The 8,049-nt window shown below is 34.6% G+C and overlaps 1 non-coding gene across 1 annotated transcript; it reads left to right on the top strand.

Moving 5' to 3' along the window:
• The first annotated feature begins 6,335 nt into the window (after positions 1-6,335).
• LOC141625404 (small nucleolar RNA R71) lies at positions 6,336-6,442 on the top strand. Its single transcript, XR_012535186.1, has one exon. It is a non-coding gene; the product is annotated as a small nucleolar RNA R71 (small nucleolar RNA).
• Positions 6,443-8,049: the final 1,607 nt, after the last annotated feature.

An 8,049-nucleotide genomic window follows, 5' to 3' on the forward strand; every position in this document is an offset into this window, starting at 1 on the left:
ATTTCATTATAATATTTGGCATTATCGTTGACGACTAGCAGGAATAAATTCAGAAATCTACATGAATGGAACTAAGGTAGTTGTCATTTCATCCATGGACATATAAGTGTTATAGTGTACTCATTTTAGTCTTGTATTTAGATAAGTACCTCAATAATTGTTATGATGTACACCAACTCTAAATAAGAATATAATTCAAGTTTTTGTATAAAACGCAAAGGGTTTCTCAATTATGCAATTAAAACAAGCGTTGTGCCCTAACATACCGCGATTAAGTTTATGGTGAGACTATACAAATTAAGGTAATTATATTCAAACTAAAAATAAATGTCATATATATTATATAAGACTCAAGTTGGTGATCCCAAATTATTTCTCATTTCTTGATTGAAAGTCGCATTAAAACTATTTTTGATTAGTATCCCACATCATTTGATTGTGAATCTCATGAAATGTGCGAATCTTGTATTCAAACCAAGATGTTTCGTGACTTTTCTTGAAACGTATAGCGAATAGAATAAGTTGTTCACCAAATTACAGTTCAATGTGTATGGTCAAATATATTTTCAATCTGAGAAGGTCATTATTACTTCTTCTCTTTTACCGACGAACTAGGTAGATACTTGGTATCCACTTAATGAGGTAAGAAGAGAAATTCTTTGAATAAATTCAATGAATTCTTCTTATGAAGTATAAAAATCAAAGTATTAGTACTTTGTTTAGGATGAGAACCATGAAGTAATGACTTTATTTTACACCAAATAGAAAGTGATATGGTATCAGAAGTTCACTTTCATTACGATATGATTGAATCTTTACAATATAGTTCGAGGTAGTTTCTGTTATAAAATTTGTTTGGCATTTAAATTTTCCACTAAAACAAAACATGGTTAAAGCAATCATCTACTTTTCATATGAGATATGATTAGGCATGATACCTAAATTGTAACTTGTTTCGATAGTAAACATGTGCTCTCTCTTCTTATATGATCACGAGAACAAAGGGTTTGTGGCTCGTAATACTGTCTATTAAAGAAATGATGGGTATTTCTTAAAGACAAAGTGGGAGAAAATGTTCAAGAGCCACAAACTGAGAATAAGACGTAGGAAGATGTTCCTTCTTAGTCAAAATCAGTAATTATTTCTTCGAAATCTAAAGTGGACAGGAGTCATGTTATTTTTGTGAGTAACAAGCCTGTAACTTATTAAGATGCTTTATCTAGTTTCAACTCCGCAAAAGTCTGAAGTAAGCATAAACATAAAGATGTTTATTTAGCTTGGTTGGTTGGTGGCAAAGGGTTTTGCACGCAACAACAACGCCTCATTAAATTTGGATTTTATAGTTAGATTTTAAAAATCATCTTGCATGAGTTTTGAAAATCGCAACTATCCTAAGGTAGGATGCAAACTTAAGAGGAAATCTTAAGTAGATGTCAAAGAGTTGAATTTTTTGTTTTGGTCATGAGTCATGTGATAAACTTTTCTCGAATTGTCGAGTAGTTCTGTTTATACATGGGGTTTAGTGGGAGTAATGTGGTATTACTAATCTTATATGTAAGGGACATATTGATCATTTTGAATGATGGAAGACTTAGGACAAGAATAATACATCTCTAAGGTATCCAGACCTATAAAGATAGTTCTAAAAGGATATTACCGTTAAATGAATATTCTTATGTTAATAAGAATCTTGAAAGTTCAAAAGTATTGAACATGTAGAAATTGAATCCACATGCTTCCGCTGCGGAATTAATTCGTTACGCTAACATATATCACCATTCTTAAACTTCGTATACTTGTAGTATTACGAGAAGTTATAAATCGAATCCTTGAGAGAAGTCTCCATATAGCCATATAGTTCATTGGTTAGTACTCAGGAAAGTAATAAACAAATGAAGCTGAGCATTTAGAACTGAGATGGATTTATGTGCAAGGAGTTGCACAAAACCATATTCTAAACACATAAGGATGGTTAGAGAACCATCTTGGCTATATTATTTAAGGAGGATAACTTCTAGGAACATCGTAGGCAGTTGAACAATGAGATATACACAACGAAAATTGAGTACACTTGCGATAATGAGATATGCAAGAAGGAGGGGATGATATTATGATTCGGTTTTATGAATTGGAGGAACTATAGTAGTTCGTTCTAATAACCGAAAGTCCTATCCCTACACACTGTGAGGACTGTGGGAGTTATTCAAAGGCAAGAGAGCCTATGTCCAGATTAGATCTTGACACGTACTCAAAGAAGTTCTTATAATACAAGATTATTCACAAGAATGGGAATTAGTATATAGTAAGGTTAGGGAAAGTGCAAAGTATTGCTAAAACTTGCTAACCAAGACTTTTTCGTAGGCTAAGCATGATAAGTCATGCCATTTCAATTGAGTTGAGATGTATAGTTATATACAATATTAAGTATGGATTATAGATTATGAATTAATTGATATGGTATCAATTTTACATATATGATAATGCATTCATCGTTTGAGTTTTATATTAAACTCTTTTATTACTTTGTTATATCCAAATAGGTTATATGGACAATGTTGAACCCTATTAAAGTGAACTGGATTAACATAGTATTGGACTCTAGTTAGTTATATGAGGTGACGTCTCGAAGTAACTAGAGTGTGATGCGATTGATGGCAAGTTCAAGTGCCATAGGGTCATAAGGGATGACTAGTCGATCACATAGGCAGACTGTATAGGACACTCTGTCGGGCAGTGACCGCTTATAGAGTTCTGGTAATTTTTATAAAGCCTGGTCATCGCGAGAGCTACTATAGTATTCTTTTGAGTCGATTCTTTGACTAAAGACTGTTCGCCCAAATTGGCACAGTTTCTGATTGGCTTTGATTTATGCTTTACGACTTTCGTAACTGAAGTCAAATGGGTATCTTTTAGGTCATGATGAACTGTGGCTATACGAAGGGAATAGTGCGATAGGAATTGTCTACCCCTTGTCAGGGTTATCTAAAATCTCAGGGCCACTCGAAGAGTAGTGAACTGAAAATGCGTGGCCACGCTCGGAAGGTATCTACGGTAGATAATTCCGGTCAGACAGTTACTCTCCAGATCGAGGAAACAAATCAAGATATGATCAAATGCAAGTACGACCTGCAAGACACCTTGCATTGAGTGGGAGATGATGCAATAGGACAAGAGAATTGGTGACGCACACTTGTCTCGGACAAGTGGGAGATTGTTGGAGTAAGTGTCCTCAACAATAGTGCGATCACATGATTAAACATCATAATTAAATCTCATAATAAGAATACGTAAGGGATGATTCATTTATATAGTCAACTGATCAACATTAATCAGTAATGATTGACTTATTAGAGTTTGGCATTACTGCCGTTTGACGATGGTGATCAGTTGATCCCTTAAGGTCACACCTATAGGACGATTCCCAAAACTGAAAAGTTAATTAATCGTATATTGATACGAATTAATTAAATCCTTATTTATTTATAAGTGAGAATTATATATCTTATTGTAATGTGATTAAATAAGATTTAATTTAGTAATTAATTTGTTATATTACTAAGATTGATTAATGTTTATGAAGCATTAGAGATAAGAGTAATTAGTTAATTATAATTACAAGATGTTGTAGATTATATTAACTAGTCTTAATGTGACTCATTTTATATACATGTAATTGTGAATTACTTGTTAATTTGTTAAATGTAATTTATTTAATTTAAAATGATATTTAATCAGTTAAATATGCATTTATGTTACAAATGACATGTTACATGTCACATGTCACAACATATTACAAATGACAAATTACAAAGATAAAATGGAGGTCCATTTTATGCATAAAAACCGATGGGACTAAGGGTTAGTGGGTGATGTTTTTGTCATTAATTTATTGCATGCTTAATGACATCATGATGACACTTATATCATGCTTAACCCTAGGGTCCTACCCTAGTGTTTTGAGAAGACAAAAAGCAAGAGTAACCTTGCCTTCCCTATGCCTCAAAACCAGCACCCCCTCCCCATAACACATGAGATTGATTCTCATTTTTCACTAGTAGAAAAACTCTTATGCTCTCTTTCTTATCTTCTCTCATAAAATTGTTTATGTATAGAATTTGTTCTATAATCTAATATCATCATAAAAATACTATTGTAGTATTAATATTTATATTAGATCTAAAATTTAAGGTTACTAATATACATTATCTAGTTAATAAGTTATTAGTGTTTTGGGATAGTCTTGGGTGCAACTAAAAGGAGGCATTCTACATTTGAATGCATGAAGATTCTTGGAGGATCATCCATAATAGTAATAGCTCAAGATCTAGTTTTGGAAGGAGTCCAAAACTAGTGCCCTTAAATTCGTCCATATGATGTAAGAACATCAAGTTTTCTTCTTTATCTCTTTTATTTTGTTATGCATGCAACTAGATCCACTAGTTCTAAATCAACAAGTTATTTAGATCACCATTAGAAGAGTCTAATAAGGGTATATGAACCTAACAGAGGGGGAGTATATTACGATATTTACGTCGTTTATAGAATTGTTTCGTAAATATCTTTTAGGAATATCAATCTGTTTGCAATTTTCTATTTCCGATAGACTTCTTGTTGACTCTATTAAATAGGAGTATAAGGTTGTATCGGTATTATGTTACACAAACAAAATTAATAAAATTCACACAAATCTTTCCAATTCATCACAATTTTTCATCTGCAATCCCTTCATCTTAATCTTTTGATGACTACAAAGGTAAATTTTGTTTTTTTCATCTTATATAACTGGGTTGAAACACTGTAGATGCGCCACGTGTCCCATACAGCTTTTGTGACACCCCCACATACCAAGGTGCCTTACCAGGACCACCCTAGCATGAGAGACCGTCACCATCTCGGTTTCCCGAGGCTGGTATATAAAAGTTACCATTCCAAAACAACAATTATAAAAGTATAAAGTATTAATGTTTACATGTGCCAAAACTAAAACCAAAATAAAAGTTCACTAATACTCAAAACAACTGAATCTAAAGCAGCTAATCTGGTGACAGCGAAAGCTAGACTCGAAGTGGATGACACTCACCGACTCATGTCTTGGGAATGGGAATGGAAGTCTAATCACAATAGGCTCTTTTTCTTTAGCACATTTTAATATTTCCACCGTCTGACTAACCACTAACAAACCTTGAAATACGGGGTATTACAGTGTTTCCTCCTTAAAAAGAACTTCGACCCTTAAGTTCACCACACTACCCGACACTAATGTCAAAATAGAAACCCACTAAACTAAATAACACGGTCTTACCCAACAAAATACAACAAAAGATAACTCTTCATTCTTTTTCTTTGAAACTTCTTGAATGGTGGGTTCTTCTTCCTTAGAGTTCTCCACAACTCTTTCCTTGTTACTAGTATCCACAATGTCTTCCTCAATTTGCTTCTTTGGCCCTTCATACCTTGTACCACTCCTCAAATGGATGGCACTCACCGACTCATGTCTTGGGGGATTACTTTGAGGTGGTAATTTCCCCTTTTGTCTTTGAGAGCTAGAAGATGCTAATTGAGTCATTTGGGTTTCCAACATATTTGTGTTGGCTAGTATGTTATTGATGGTGATATCTTTTGCTTGGCTATCTTTTTGCATTTGAGTGAAAAATTCTTGTTGGTTATTTTGCATTTGGAGGACCGCTTTTTGAACATCAAAGCTTTAGTCATTTGATTGATTGTAAGAGGGTTGATTTTGATAACCTTGGCTTTGGTTGTAAAAGGGTCTTTGAGCTTGATTTCTTATTGGAGGTGGGGTGTATGTTGGTTGAGGATTTTGAACATTTTGGCTTTTGTATGAAAGGTTTGGATGGAATTTGGTATTCTCATTGTAATAGTTGGAATAAGGGGTGTCACTTTTGTATGCTTGGAAAGCATTCACTTGTTCACTTGTTCCCCTACATTCACTTTGGTCATGTCCCAAAGTTCCACAACTCTCACATACTCCACTTGGAATTGAGGATGATGCCACCATAGCATTAACATGTTGTTTGGGTGATTTAGAGGCCTCTTCAAGTTTAGCCATGGCCTTCTCAAACTTCAAATTAATTGTGTCAATATGAGCACTTAGTTGAGCACCCAATTGAGTAATGGAATCTACCTCATGCTTTCCTCCTCTAGTAGCCTTCCGAGGCCTACTATATTGCGAGTTATGAACCGCCATTTCTTCAATTTTATTCCATGTTTGATTGTCATCAACTTCGGTAAACATACAATTGGATCCCATATTGAGAATGTTTCGGGAGTCTTCATATAGACCATTCCAAAATTGTTGCACAAGGAACCACTCGCTAAATCCATGGTGTGTACAAGATCGACAAGTGTCCTTGAATCTCTCCCATGCTTCATACAATGATTCCTCATCCCTTTGTTTGAACCCGGTGATTTGGGCTCTCAACATGTTAGTCTTTTCCGGAGGAGAGAATTTCTTGTAGAAAGCAAGTGCCAACTTCTTCCAGGAATCAATACCAAGAGTAGCCTTGTCTAGGCTTTTCAACCATTGTTTCGCGCTACCAATCAAAGAAAAGGGAAATAAGACCCATCGGATTTTGTCTTGAGTAACTCCGGTTTGAGAAATCGTATCACAATAGTCACAAAAAGTCTCCATATGTGAGTGAGGGTCTTCACTAGGCATCCCTCCAAATTGACTTCTCTCAACTAATTGTATAAATGCGGATTTGGCAATGAAGTCACCGGTCAAATATTGTGGTGTAGGAGTACCATTTGGTAGGTTCTCCTCGGTTGGTACGGAATGTGATGAAAATTTAGGCATTGTGAGTTGATTTTGTGGTGGGTTTTGTATTGGGTTGTCCTCTCCTTCTCTTGCAAAAGGGTTGGTAAACTCAATGTTATTTGGTTGAATGTCCACAATTTCTCCAATACCTCTCAAAGTACCTCTAGCAAGTCTTCTATTGTTGGTCAAGGTTCTTTCAATTTCGAAATCAATAGGTAAAAGATTACCTTGTGATCTCCTAGTCATGCAAAATATCAAACAACTCGAAACAAATTAGAACTTTGAGGAGTTTGACTTCCACAAGGTAAAGAAAGACACAACTAAAAACAATTTAATGAAAATCAAATCAAGTTAACACCGTCCCCGGCAACGGCGCCATTTTTAGGTCAGCTATAAACTTCGTCGTCAAAAGCTACCAACCAAAACAATATTTATAACTTCACAAACTACTCTTAACAAAGAGGCAAATAAAGGTCGGATCCCAAGGGACGGATATTGATGTAGGATTTTCAATTGCAAATGGTTGTCTCTAAGGGTGTCACAATTTGGGTTGAGATAGGAGATCAACTAAACTAATCAACAATATAAAAGTAAGGTAATATATAAAAACAAGCAAGGTAATTAAAATGAGATGTAAAGAATTAATTAAAATCACTAGGGTGTCATGGGTTCATAGGGGATTCATGGGAGTTGATCATACAAACATGTTCTCTACTAGATGCAATCACTTATTGTTATGATGGGATCGAGTTGGTGTATAAACTTACAATCCCTAAGAAGGTTTGGGTCCCGGAGCCGAATCGAGTAGATTGTACAACACCTACAAGTCGACTTAGTCCTTCATATTCAACTATATGCATGGTCTAATGAGACTCGAGTTGGTGTATAAGATTACAAGTCTTATTGAAAAGATAGGTGATGGGTAAAAAATGCAAGGATTCATAGACTCGCATTTCATCAAACATAACATGTGCATAAGTTGAAATCACAACAAGCAAGCAAATTATTTATGAAAACATATTAGATTAAGCATGAATCAATCCCCATGTTGGTTTTTCCTAATTCCCCATTAATCCTAGTTAAGGAAACTACTCGCTCATTATCAAGTTTAACATGCTAACAACGTATTCAATCATACTAGCAAAGCAAAACATGATGAATAAATGAAAATTATTAACAATAATTAAACAAGGTTAAGAGAGAATTATACCGATGAAGATGATTCCAAATAATAAAGCAAAGAATAATAGAAGTACTTGATAATTGATGGAAGG

Source organism: Silene latifolia, chromosome X (genome assembly GCF_048544455.1).
Source record: "Silene latifolia isolate original U9 population chromosome X, ASM4854445v1, whole genome shotgun sequence".
In the NCBI taxonomy this organism is placed as follows: domain Eukaryota; kingdom Viridiplantae; phylum Streptophyta; class Magnoliopsida; order Caryophyllales; family Caryophyllaceae; genus Silene; species Silene latifolia.